Below are 14,373 nucleotides of genomic sequence, written 5' to 3' on the forward strand. Positions count from 1 at the left end.
TTCAGGTTCCTGGGAACCACCATCTCTCAGGACCTGAAGTGGGACATTCACATTGACTCCATTGTGAAAAAGGCCCAGCAGAGGTTGTACTTTCTCCGCCAGCTGAGGAAGTTTAACCTGCCACAGGAGCTGCTGAAACAGTTCTACTCCACCATCATTGAATCCATCCTCTGCACTTCAGTAACTGTCTGGTTCAGCTCAGCTTCTAAATCTGACCTCAGAAGACTACAGAGGGTAGTCCGGACTGCTGAGCGAATCATCGGTTCAACTCTCCCTTCTATTCAAGAACTGTACTTATCCAGAGTGAGAAAAAGGGCTGTCAAAATCACTCTGGACCCCTCACATCCAGCACACTCCCTCTTTGAACTGTTGCCATCTGGTCGACGCTACAGAGCACTGAGCACTAGAACGACCAGACACAGAACCAGTTTCTTCCCTCAGGCAATCCATCTTATGAACAGCTGACAATAATGGCGAACACACTACACTTTATATTTATATACACACACACTTTATTTATCTAACACACATACTTAGTATACACTTAAATTTTGCACATAATATATATGTACATACATAACTTCACTTTGTAATATACCTGCCTACAATTGTCATTTGTATATTGTCATTCACTGTCTACATATTTGTATTTTTTATTCTTTTATTATGTGTTTTATGTTCTGTCGCTGTCATTCTGTTTTACTGCGGAGCTTCTGTCACGAAAACAAATTCCTCGTATGTGTAAACATACCTGGCAATAAAGCTCATTCTGATTCTGATTCTGATTCTGATTCTGATTCTGATTCTGATTCTGAGCGCTCGTCAGCGTCGCCCTGGCAACACACCGGAATCACCGGCACGAGCTCATCACGGGCTGAGCGGCCGCACCTGCAGCTCATCAAGCAGTGCCTACTTAGGCAGAGGAGGAAGACAGAGTGGTGAGGAATGTCTCCCAACAAGGACGCTAACCCTTTCCTCCTCTGTTACAGAGAGCAGCGTGTGACCGTCAGCCCCACTAAGGAGAGCACAGCACGGGATCCACCACTCAAGACACAGCGAGCACGAGGGACTTGAAGCGCCACAGGAGAGCACCGCCTTCACCAAGAGCACTATTTTATTTAATAAATCCACCCTTCGGGGACTTTTTCTGTCCATCGGTTGTCGTGTAGTTCCTCACCCCGCCACACTGGTGGAGAATGCGGGCAAGAGTGTGAGCTGGACACCGACAACCGACCCCTGAGGAGACCGTTAAAGCCACCCGTTTTTTTTTTTTTTTTTGTTTTCCTTTTTCCCCTGTCATTTGTATCTGCTCTGTTTTCACAGGCGGCCGCTCCTCCCCCGGCATGGACGAACTGCTCAAACACCTCACCGAGGTGAGCATCCGCCAGCAACAAATAGTGGAGCACATGGCCTCACGTCAAGGAGACGCCGAACGTGAGCTCGCCGCCCACCGCACGCCGCTGCCTGACCCCCGTGTCCAAGCCGTCCAGCTGATGCCACGGATGACATCGCATGACGACGTGGAGATGTATCTTCAGATGTTTGAGGCCACCGCAGTCCGGGAGGCGTGGCCAGAGGACGAGTGGGCCCACCTCCTCGCACCGCTGCTGACCGGGGAAGCGCAGCGGGCGTTTTTCACCATGACGGCCGAGAGAAGCCGGAACTATGGAGAGGTGAAGAAGGAGATCCTGGGCCGAGTAGGCCTTTCCCCAATCTGTGCGGCGCAGCAATTCCATGACTGGGAATATCGAGCTCGACAGCCCGCTCGCGCCCAGGCGGCCGAACTATCCCGGCTGGCCCAACATTGGCTGTTGACCGGGGGTCCCTCCGCACACCAGGTAGCTGAGCGTGTAGTGATCGACCGACTCCTCCGCGCCCTTCCCCGCGCGTTGAGGCAGGCGGCTGGCATGAGGAACCCCACCGATCTCGACGGGCTCGTGGAGGCCATTGAGCTGGCGGAGGCCGCCCAACACCGGGAGATGGGGGAGCGAGCGCCGCCTTTTCCCCGAAGGGTGGTCCAGGAGCGACGCTCGCCGGAGGGCACCCAGCGACCCGTGAGCAGGCCTGCGGTTCCCGGCCCCCAGGACGAGCCAATGCCCACCGAGCCGCCGCGTTCCCCAGGACGGACATGGCTAGCAGGCTGTTCAGTCCACGGTCCAGCGCCGAAGGCACCACGGGCCAGGGTGCGCATCAACGGCCGGCCGTTCGTCGCCGTCCTCGACTCGGGCAGCGGGGTAAGCCTGATACAACCGACTGTCCTTCCACCCCGAATAGGTTCCAGGGCCCGACTGGCGATAACGTGCGTGCACGGGGATACCAGGCATGTGCCGGCCCGGAGAGTGACCATCACCGCGACACCTGGTTCCTGGCCCGTCGAAGTGGGAATCTTAAGGAACCTACCGGTACCCGTTCTCCTCGGCCGGGATTGGCCGGGGTTCGATCAGCTCCTCACCTCCAGCACACAGCCTGCTAGCCCGGCCGGGAACCGCCGACGCCGGAGTCCAGCAAGGCGCCCTCGACGAGGCCCCGCGCTGCTGACGTCGGACAGCCCTCGAGGATGTGAGTCCCCCTCCCAAAACTCTAACCTGTTCTTCGATGTCTTCCAGCAGATAGCGGGAGGGGGGACGCTCGCCAAAGAGCAGCGTGGGGACGAGCGCCTCAAGCATTGCTGGTCTCAAGTGCGGGTGGCGGAAGGAGAGGATCTACAACCAGCTCCCCACCCCACACCCCACTTCATCATCCAAAACGGCCTGCTCTATTATGTCGGCCAGCAGAGGGGGGAGGAAAAGACGCTGTTGGTGGTACCGCGGAGCAAAGTCCCGGCGGTCTTGGAACTCGCCCACGCCCACCCGATGGCTGGCCACCTCGGCGCCCAAAACACGGTGCAACGGATACGGGACCCATTCCACTGGCCGGGACTGGAGGCGGATGTCAAGCGGTACTGCCAAGCGTGCCCGACGTGCCAACGGACCTCGCCACATACTTCTCCCCCTAGCCCGCTGATCCCGCTGCCGATCATTGAGGTGCCCTTCGAGCGCATCGGGATGGACCTAGTGGGGCCGCTGCCGAAGTCCGCCCGGGGCCATGAACACATCCTGGTTATCGTGGATTATGCCACCCGCTACCCAGAGGCCATTCCCCTCCGCAAGGCCACCGCCAAAAATATCACACAGGAGCTCTTCCTACTGAGTAGTCGGGTTGGCCTGCCAGCGGAGATCCTGACCGACCAGGGCACCCCTTTCATGTCCCGGATCATGGCTGACCTCTGTAAACTCCTCAAAGTCCGACAGATCCGGACCAGCGTATACCACCCACAAACCGATGGGCTCGTGGAACGCTTTAACCAGACCCTGAAACAGATGCTGCGGCGTGTCGTGGCCGAGGACCGACGCGACTGGGACCAGATGATACCGTATGTGCTGTTCGGGATCCGGGAGGTGCCCCAGGCATCCACCGGCTTCACGCCCTTCGAGCTCCTCTTCGGCCGCCAACCCCGAGGGCTCCTAGATGTCGCCCGGGAAGCCTGGGAACAACAGCCTGCGGTATGTCGGACCACCGTCGAGGACGTCAAGGCCATGAGGGAGCGGATCGACAGGGTCATGCCATTGGTCCGGGAGCATCTGACCAAGGCCCAGCAAGACCAGCAGCGCCTCTTCAATCGGGCTGCCCAACCCCGGGAGTTCCAGCCGGGAGATCACGTCATGGTACTGGTCCCCACCTCAGCCTGTAAGTTCCTGGCCCGCTGGCAGGGCCCGTATACGGTCACCGAACGGGTGGGACCCGTCACCTACAAAGTGCGCCAACCTGGGCGTCGAAGGGAAGAGCAGCTCTATCATATAAACCTGTTGAAGCGCTGGGTGGGGACCGGGCCCCAGCTCTCGGCCCTCGCCGCCACCTCTCCCGTGGTTGTGGACATGGACCCCCACCTCTCCGCAGCCCAGAAGACGGAACTGCAGCACCTGGTCGGTCAGTTCTCGGATGTGTTCTCCCCTCTGCCAGGGCGGACGGCCGTCATCCAGCACGAAATCCGAACACCACCAGGAGTCATCGTCCGGCAGCGGCCCTATCGTGTCCCGGAGGCTCGGCGACACGCAATCAAGACAGAGGTACAGGAGATGTTGAAGCTAGGGGTAATTGAGCCCTCGCGGAGTCCATGGTCCAGCCCCATCGTCATGGTCCCGAAGCCCGACGGCACCCTAAGGTTCTGCAACGACTTCCGCCGCCTAAATGAGGTCTCTGAATTCGATGGCTATCCCATACCCCGCGTCGATGAGCTCCTGGATCGACTAGGAAGGGCCCGGTTCATATCAACTCTCGACCTCACCAAGGGGTATTGGCAAGTCCCCCTGTCCAAGGATGCCAAGCCTAAGACAGCCTTCTCGACCCCCAGTGGCCACTGGCAGTACCGGGTCCTTCCCTTCGGCCTGCACGGGGCCCCCGCCACATTCCAGAGGCTCATGGATGTCCTGCTGAGGCCCCATATGGCCTACGCCGCGGCCTACATCGACGACGTGGTCATACATTCAGAGACCTGGGGGGAACATTTAGAGCGGCTCCGGAGGGTGCTGCTGGACCTCCGCTGGGCGGGGCTCACCGCCAACCCCCGGAAATGTCACCTGGCTCTCTCCGAAGCCAAGTACCTGGGCTTCTGCGTGGGACGTGGCCTCATCCGCCCCCAGGAAAAGAAGGTGACAGCTATCCTCTCGGCACCACGGCCCTCTACCAAGACCCAGGTACGAGCCTTTTTGGGGTTGGCGGGATACTACCGATGTTTTATCCCTAACTTCTCCTCCTTAGCCTCTCCCCTGACAGATCTGACCAGGAAGGGGCAACCGGAGAAGATAGCCTGGAGTCCAGAAGCGGAAGAGGCGTTCCAGCAGGTGAAGTCAGCCCTCACCACGGAGCCAGTCCTGCGAGCCCCCGACTTCAACTGCCCCTTCCTGGTGCAAACCGACGCCTCGGACACCGGGTTGGGAGCCGTTCTCTCCCAGGTCCAGGACGGCGAGGAACACCCGGTGATCTTTATTAGCCGGAAGCTGACCCCGACCGAACAACGGTATGCCGCCGTGGAGAAGGAAGCGCTGGCCGTCAAGTGGGCAGTCCTGGAGCTCCGCTATTACCTCCTCGGACGCCGGTTCACCCTGCTGACAGATCATGCGCCACTGCAGTGGATGGCCCGCGCAAAGGACACCAACCCCAGGGTAACCCGCTGGTTCCTTGCGCTCCAGGACTTCCACTTCACCATACAACATCGGGCGGGGACGGCCAGCTCTCCAGGATAGGGGCAGCTTTTGCAGGTCTGTCAGGCTCCACTCCCCACCCTCCCCATATCTCCCCATTGTACCGCAGGCGCAGGTCGACGCTTAGGGGGGGGGAGTGTGACATGCGTCCCGAGCGCTCGTCAGCGTCGCCCTGGCAACACACCGGAATCACCGGCACGAGCTCATCACGGGCTGAGCGGCCGCACCTGCAGCTCATCAAGCAGTGCCTACTTAGGCAGAGGAGGAAGACAGAGTGGTGAGGAATGTCTCCCAACAAGGACGCTAACCCTTTCCTCCTCTGTTACAGAGAGCAGCGTGTGACCGTCAGCCCCACTAAGGAGAGCACAGCACGGGATCCACCACTCAAGACACAGCGAGCACGAGGGACTTGAAGCGCCACAGGAGAGCACCGCCTTCACCAAGAGCACTATTTTATTTAATAAATCCACCCTTCGGGGACTTTTTCTGTCCATCGGTTGTCGTGTAGTTCCTCACCCCGCCACAGTATGCACTTGGATGAGTTGAATGCAGAGCAAAAATTGCAAAAATGGGTCACCATACTTCACAACATGTCATTTCACTTCTTAGTTGGTCCCTCTTAGGGGCCATATATGGAGGTTCCAGAGCTCAGGCTGGGGATGAAATACTGTCCCCTGCACCTGAGATAGGAGATCTTTCCTAGCCGGAATAACCCATGAGCCACTATGGAGGGATATTCGATCTGAGAAGCACACCCTGGTCGGCCAACAGTAAGAGGCCAGACCCTTGTTGATGGACCATGGCCAGGACTCCCAGGAGCAGAGTGATCGGGGGAAATGTGTAAAGACACAGTCTGGGCCACAAATAGGCCATAATGTCCAGACCCAGGTGAGCTAGAGGAGTCTGAAAGAAGTAGTGGGGACATTGTGCTGTCCACCTCGGCTTCGTAAAATCTTTCCCAAATTTTACTGATTATTTCGAGGTGGAGTTTCCATTCCCTGTTTGTCACAGATTGTCTGGACAGCAAGTCTGCTCTCTCTCTCATATGCCCTGGAATTTAAATAGTCCTGAGGGACACAAGCACAGGCCGCCTTGGCGATTTATGTAAGAGACAACCACAGTGTTGTCCACTTCAAGACAATTGATGTGCCAGTTGAGAAGGTGACCTCTCCAGATCCCTTGGGCTGGATGGCCATCTAAGACCACACCCCAGCCAGTGAGTGAAGTGTCAGTCGTTAACATCTTGCGACTACAACACATGCTTGGAGTGGGACCCAAAATCAGAAACTGGGATCTGAACCATACAAAAAGTATACAAAGCCCCTGGTACGTAACCCTTATCTGTCTCTGGGGATTGGCCTTTGGATGGACAGTAACTTTCTGGCCCAGCTTGCTATTCTTTAGGGCAGTGATCAGCAACAGGGAGCAACAAAACTGTCCTGCTCCCGCAGCCAGATTATTTTGATAGCAGCTGATCTGTCTTTCATGTCATAATAGATCTGTCATGAAAGCAAGCAACAGTTGTCCACAATCAGAGTGGTGTGATTTTGACTAGAGTGAGGAGCTGATTTTTTAAAAGCCGAAGCATCATGGTTTTCAATCGCTCCAAGAGTGCTCCACCACTGCTCCATCACTAGTACAATTCATGCCAACAGTCCATGATATAACAGCATATTTAGCAAGAATTCACATGTGTAACATATTTGATAGAGAAGGATCACTCAGATCAGAAAGAATGTTAAGATATGATGATCTCAATGGACATGAGCGGGAAGTTATAGTTCTCAAGGAATTTGTTTGTTCTTTCTAGATACTGTATATTTTCAGCTGAAAGCATGATTTGAACAAGTAATACAACACTTATTCTCAAGTAATGGCTCCCTCAATAATGCATTCAAACAAATGTAATCTTACAGTGCCACTTCATCTGTATCTGATTTCGAATGAGCAGAAATCTGTAAGAAATTATACATTTTTGGGCCCGATGCTAAACTTACTTGCCAACCCCTGCTTTAGGGTGTTCAGAATGGATTTGACATGTACTGGAGACAGCTGTGCCAGCATTGTGATAGAATCTTAAACAACCCCCAAATATGTTGTCCTCTGCACAGGAGAGAGAATGCTTTTCTTGGCAATGAGTCTCAACCCCAGAGATTCGAGATGAGCTTGCATGGCAACCCAGTGTCAAAGCACAAGCTCTTAAAACTGGGCCAAAATCAGCAAGTCATCCATGTAATTTAAAATGCGGATGCTCTGGAGTCCCAGAGGAGCCAGTGCTGCAAATATTTGTAGATATATGTACAGGCGGCACCAGGTGTCTTCAATATTGAACCTTTTCACAATATTCTAATTTTCTGAGATACTGTATTTGGGATTCTCCTTAGTTGTCAGTTATCATTAGAGTTGTTTGATTCCGATACTAGTATCGGAAATATCACCGATACCACAACAAATTCTGGCATTGGCATCGGCGAGTACATGAACCCATATAACGATCCGATACCATTTTCTTAAACAAGACCTAGTTATGACCGCTAGCTTTGCCTAACTACTGCATGGTTCTTCGAAGAAGAAATTAAAACGCGTTAGCAGAATGTCCGCTGTTTAGCAGTATTTTAGACTGGACTAGGGATGCCACAAGTACTGCCACTTCACTACAAAGTCGGTGCTGAAAATTAAAAAAATTTGATGATACCAGTGTCTCTGTAGTACCGGTAGTAAATTTGAGTATATTCGGTACCCGCAGCTGCGTTCAGTCGCTTCCATGTTAGTTTAAGCGCAGGGCTCCAGACTGTAGCCGAATATATACTAGTATCTGTGAATATTAAACTGCAAAATACTATTTAAATATTACTCCTGCAAATTCTATATCTCTGTGGGTGACGGGCGCAGATGAGTGGGAGCTCGCTGTTTTGTAGTCTCTGCCATGTGTCACTATATGAGGACACGAACGCAAAAACTGTCACTTCATGAGAATTTACCGTTTCATTTGATAAAACTGTCATATCATAAACACAGACCCTCAAAGATCTTCATGGCAACCCATCAAAATAAATGTTCGGTTTAATATGAGTAAATTGACAATATATTAAGCTACTGTTGTAGCCTACAGTAGATTTAGCTATGTCTCTATGTAGTAATAATACGTCTCTATTAATAATAATAATTATGCCTAGACGGCTGCTTGCTTTTTACTTGTATTGTTGTAAAGAGATTATCTGATTAATAAATCCAGGGGCATTGCACAAGATCCCGGGCCCTATGCATAGGCAGTCCTGATATGCCAAATAAAACATTTAATATATTCCAGACTTTTCAAGGGCCCTCTCTTCCTTTGGGGCCCTGGTAATCAGTACTGGTTTTACCCCCAGTCCGTCGCCCCTATATATATAATTTTTTTTTTATATTCCTAGACTTATTTGTTGCAGTTTTTTATACAGTTATATTGTTAAACTAATATACCTTTAAAGTTCTTTTTTTGCTTAAGAAAATAAATAATATTACTGTCAAATTCATGTCAGATAATAAAAATACTGTAATAATTACAGTAGTTCACCATGTAAATAGATGTTTTATTAAGTGATAAGTCCGAAGCACACCATAAAATAATTCTAGCAATTTACAAAGGGCTAGTAGTATATACAGCTGTATACACAGATGCACACCCAGGTATCGGATCAGTACTCGGTATCGGCTGATACCCTGAGCCCAGGTATCAGAATCGGTATCGGGAAGAAAAAAAGGGTATCGGAACATCTCTAGTTATAATCATCAAAATTAAAAGAATTAAACATTTGAAATATATCAGTTTGTGTGTAATGAATGAATATTATATACAAGTTTCACTTTTTGGATGGAATTAGTGAAATAAATCAACTTTTTGATGATATTCTAATTATATGAGCAGCACCTGTATATACAAGGTCTTGACTGTGGATCTGTCTCTTAGGCTCATTTAGTTGTCCTGGTTTCCACTGACATTCAGGGCTGTAGAAGTTCTCTCTAGGTGCTGATCCACCATCTGGGCTGGGCACGTAATGCTATGCATTGTATTAGCAGAATTTAGCAGTAAGAAATTACTCATCATCAATTTTTTTTATATTGACAATGCATTCGTTTTTCAAATTGGTGTGTTTCACCGGGCCATGAAGAAATATAGAGCTGAGTATCATCAGCATAACAGTGAAAACTAACACCAGGTTTCCTGATGATATCTCCCAAGGGTAACATATAAAGCGTACGAACTGATGGCGGTCAAATAAGTATGATTTAAACCATGCTAATGCACTTCCATTAATGCCAATAAAGTTTTCAAGTCTTTGCAAAAGAATGTTGTGATCAGTTGTGTCAAACGCAGCTCTAAGATAAAATAAAACTAATAGAGAGATACACCCACGATGAGATGATAAGAGCAGATCATTTGTAGCTCTAAGGAGAGCAGTCTCAGTACCATGATAAGGTCTAAGTCCTGACTGGAAATCCTCACATATACCATTTTTCTCTAAGAAGGAATATAATTGTGAGGACACCACCTTTTCTAGTATCTTGGAGAGAAAAGGGAGATTCGAGATATAATTAACTAGTTATTTGGGGTCAAGTTGTGTTTTTTTTTTATTTTTATGAGAGGCTTAATAACAGCCAGTTTGAAGGTTTTGGGGACATATCCTAATGACAATGAAGAATTAATAATAGTCAGAAGAGGATCTATGACTTCTGGAAGCACTTCTTTTAGGAGCTTAGATGGTATAGGGTCTAACATACATGCTGTTGGTTTAGATGATTTAACAAGTTTATTCAATTCTTCCTCTCCTATAGTAGAGAATGAGTGGAACTGTTCCTCAGGGGGTCTATAGTGCACTGTCTGATGCAAACTGTAGCTGACGGCTGAATGGTTGCAATTTCATCTCTAATAGTATCGATTTTAGATGTAAAGTAGTTCATAAAGTCATTACTGCTGTGATGTTGGGAAATGTCAACACTTGTTGAGGCTTTATTTTTCGTTAATTTAGCCACTGTATTGAATAAATACCTGGGGTTATGTTTGTTTTCTTCTAAAAGAGAAGAAAAGTAATCGGATCTAGCAGTTTTTAATGCTTTTCTGTAGGATAGGTTACTTCCCCACCAAGCAATACGAAATACCTCTAGTTTTGTTTTTCTCCAGCTGCACTCCATTTTTCAGGCTGCTCTCTTTAGGGTGGGAGTATGCTCATTATACCATGGTGTCAGACTTAACCTTTCTTAAGCGTAAAGGAGCAACTGTATTTAAAGTGCTAGAAAAGAGAGAATCCATAGTTTCTGTTACATCATCAAGTTGTTCTGAGGTTTTGGATATGCTAAGGAATTGGGATACATCAGGAAGATAACTTTAAAATCGGTCTTTTGTGGTAGAAGTGATGGTTCCTCCATACTTGTAACAAGAAGTAGAATTTACAGTTTTAGCTATGTGAAGTTTGCACAAAACTAGTTAAATGATCTGAGATATCATCACCTGGCTGAATAATTTCAACACTATCAACATCAATTCCATATGACCAGTGCTTTAAGTGGGCCGGTACGCACCGGTACTCAGTACCGCCACTTCCAAATATAGCTCTTGAGCGTACCGCCACCTCTCCATGCGCCCAGAACGTGTTTTTAGCGTACCGGTACGCTCATTTGGACATCTGTTTTAATAGAGGTTTTAATATTTTACCTGCACTGCCGATTTTCAGAGCACCCTTCACAATGCAAGCTTCCTAATTCATCCCACCGAGAGCAGTAACTACATTACCCATTCACCCTTAAGTTATACAAGTGAATAGCGCATGTGTCGCTTTTCCCACTGTTAAGTATCAACAACTCAAAGTGGCCGGAGAAGGTGTGTGAAACTCGTTATGAGTGTACACCACAGTCGGTTCGGTTAAAAATCATATACAGTTAACAACACTTAATATGTTCTCTTGGCTTCAGACTCTGAATACTGAAAGAACAAGAACAGAATCAGATGATTCGCTTACTGACACCTCACCAAGTCTGAATGATGTCTCTGCAGGTCAGACTCAAGCTAATGAAGTAATGCAGCTCTTTCAGGTAGGGTGACCAGACGTCCCGAAAAATCCGGGACAGTCCCGAAATCTAAACTGTTGTCCCGACTCCCGAATCTGGCCCTAATTGTCCCGAAAATTATACTAAAGCAAAATCTTGAGTATTTATTGTCTGATAAACATTAAAAACTGTCTGCGGAGGTTGAGTCGTCCTGCAGCCAGCCCCTGCCGGCTGCTCATTGGCTGCAGCATCTTTTTTCTAAGTTCTAAAAAAATACCGTAGGTGGCTAGGCACAAATTTAGATATTCATTTATCTAATTAATCTATAGCCTATGCACAAAGACAATATTATCTTTTTGTCCCCTTTTTGTTTTAAAGCTTGATGAAGAGAGCGCAAGTTGCTGCAGCTGCGAGGAGGACAGTGATGCATGCGTACAGGAGTGATTGACAGTTCGCGGCACGGTGTACAAAAAATACTCCGCTACACAGTTATTTCGTTATTTTCGTTTAAGCTTATTAACGTTAGCGTTACAGAAAGGTCTGATTTACGCAGTTACAACAGTCATTGTTTTTTTGTTTTTTTTACAATGACATTTGAGTTCATGATTTTAATGTTGCTGTTTCTTGTGGCAGACTGAAGAGTAATGACAGACGGTTGATCTTTGAATAAAAATGTGTTTAGTTAAGGTTTGAAATTCATTATCTTTTATTATAGGCTACGAAGTCTAATATCATAAGCCCCCCATCCCATCACCCAAGACCACAGCCCCCCCCCCCCCCCCCCCCGTTAATAAAATAGGCTATAATAGAGTACCGGCACCTCTTCTGGGCCACTTAAAGCACTACATGTGACAGTATTAACCTTAAGTAATCTTGGGGGGTAGACTCATTTAAAATAATGTAATCATCAAGTATTAGCCAGGTTTCTTTCAAACAGAGCACATCTAGATTATGATCAGTGATAATATCATTTACAAAAAGTGTTTTCTTAGGAAGGGATCTGATATTCAATAAGCCAAGCTTTATCATTTGTTTATCCGTATTGCATCTGTTTTTTATTTGTTGAACCTCAATTAAATTGTTAACCTTAACTTGGTTTGAATGCTTTTTTTTATTATTTTCTAGTCCGGGGAACAGACACAGTCTCTATAGTGTGATATCTAGGTGAAAGTCTCTATGTGCTGAGAATTAGCTGACCTCTGTGACGTGAGGCAGCTAGCAGACGGTCGGTTTAGGCCGGCGACACACTGGATGCATGGCGCAAGCGTCTCAGCCGCGTGGCGTGTCGGTTTTTAATTCGGCTCCCATGTTAATAGGTTAGAGCATACAGACCGCCTGCGTGAGGCAAACGCTTGCTTGCTAGAAATAGAACCGACGCCTATTTTTACCGCGACACGCACGCGTGTTGGAAGCTTTTCCAGGCAAAATATAATAGGAAAATGTGTTTAAATGTCATTTTGTACACAAATACATATAAATTCCTGATATTTTGATATTTGAAAGTCTATAGGTTGACATAAATTCAGATATAAATGTAATAAAAAAATAATAATAATAATAATTATCGATTTTCAAATATTGCACCTGTCAAACATAATCTATTTCGCCGTCAATACTTTTGACGGTGTCCTTTATCAGTAGGCGTAGGTGTAGGTGTGTAAAAAAAAAAGTATATATTGTTGTAATGAAGACATGAGCCTGGCCTGTCAACGGTCTCCCTCTACAGCAGCAGTGCTCACGCCACGCAGCCAGTGTGTCACCGGCCTTAGCCAGCCTGACCTGGGCCCCAGTTAGTCAAGTATAAACACTAAGACTTTTTGCCATATTTCTAGAGAGAAGAGTGGCGCCGCCCCAGGAGGGATGAAGATCATCTCTTTTCAACAGGTCAGGTCTGCCCCAAAAGCTTGTCCAATTGTCTATGAAACCTATGTCATTCTGTGGGCACCACTCAGACATCCAGCCATTGAGTGATGACAATCTGCTATGCATCTCATCACCACGGTAAGCAGGGAGGGGACCACTTTCATCAGGTTTGTCAGTGGGTGCATCACTGAGTGGGGAGAACCTGTTTAATGTTTTGATCGGAACAGAAGAGCGGTGTTTTGACCCACGACTACGCTGCCTCACCGTCACCCAATTGCCCTGCTGCAGGGGCTCTGTTGCCGGAACCGAACAATGTACAGGAGTCCCTGAGCTAGACGCATCCAAAGCCGTTTCTAAAGCCCTAACATTCTTACTGTCCTCAATTAAAGTTTGGATGCGTGTCTCTAATTCTGAAATCTTCTCTGTCAGCCTAACTATTTCCCTGCATTTATCAAATGCGAATCACTCATCAGCGACAGAGAAAGATAAACTGTACATGTGACAAGAGGTGCAAATAACAATAGCAGGAGAAGACATTACTCACCGTGCTTGATGAAATATTCTTACCACAGTTTGATGAACTTGTGAAAACTGCAGCGAGAGAGTAGAGAGAGAGAGGAGAGGAGAAAAGAAAAAGAAAACAGTGATAGGCACCAATGGAAATGCTAATGCCAAGCTAAGGATTGCTAATGCACTGCAGATGTGCTGCACTCACGGATTTAGAATAAAATCGAATGATCAAATTAATCAGATTAGATTGATAGATAATTTCAGAAATATGGTGGGAATTAAGTTAGATTTTATCACTTTAAACAACAGAGGGTGATAATAGGATAGAGATTCTACAGAAAAACAAAGCTACATGGAGCTACGATCACACACAAGATAAAATACATATTATCATTCATCATTTGGAGACATATCTTTTTTCTTAAAAAAATTTTAATTCAAAATGAGAGGTTCATTCAGTCATTCATTCATACATTAATTTGGGTCAAATTAATGTTAAAATTAATTTTAAAACTTTTTAATATGTAATACCCCTGAAAAAAAGGCTAGGAAAAACTGGCTTAGTGTTTTTCTTCAGTGAATGTTTATTTACAAAAATGGGCAAGGGTGTTTTAAAATCTCTTCAGAATTTAAAAGCTATGTATTCCAACCTTTAGCAAAATGCAAATAAAACACTCCGAACACTTTAATTTGAAAAGCAACACCCTAGCATCCACCCACAACACCGTAGCATCAC

This window comes from Carassius gibelio, chromosome A11, assembly GCF_023724105.1.
Source record: "Carassius gibelio isolate Cgi1373 ecotype wild population from Czech Republic chromosome A11, carGib1.2-hapl.c, whole genome shotgun sequence".
In the NCBI taxonomy this organism is placed as follows: Eukaryota; Metazoa; Chordata; class Actinopteri; order Cypriniformes; family Cyprinidae; genus Carassius; species Carassius gibelio.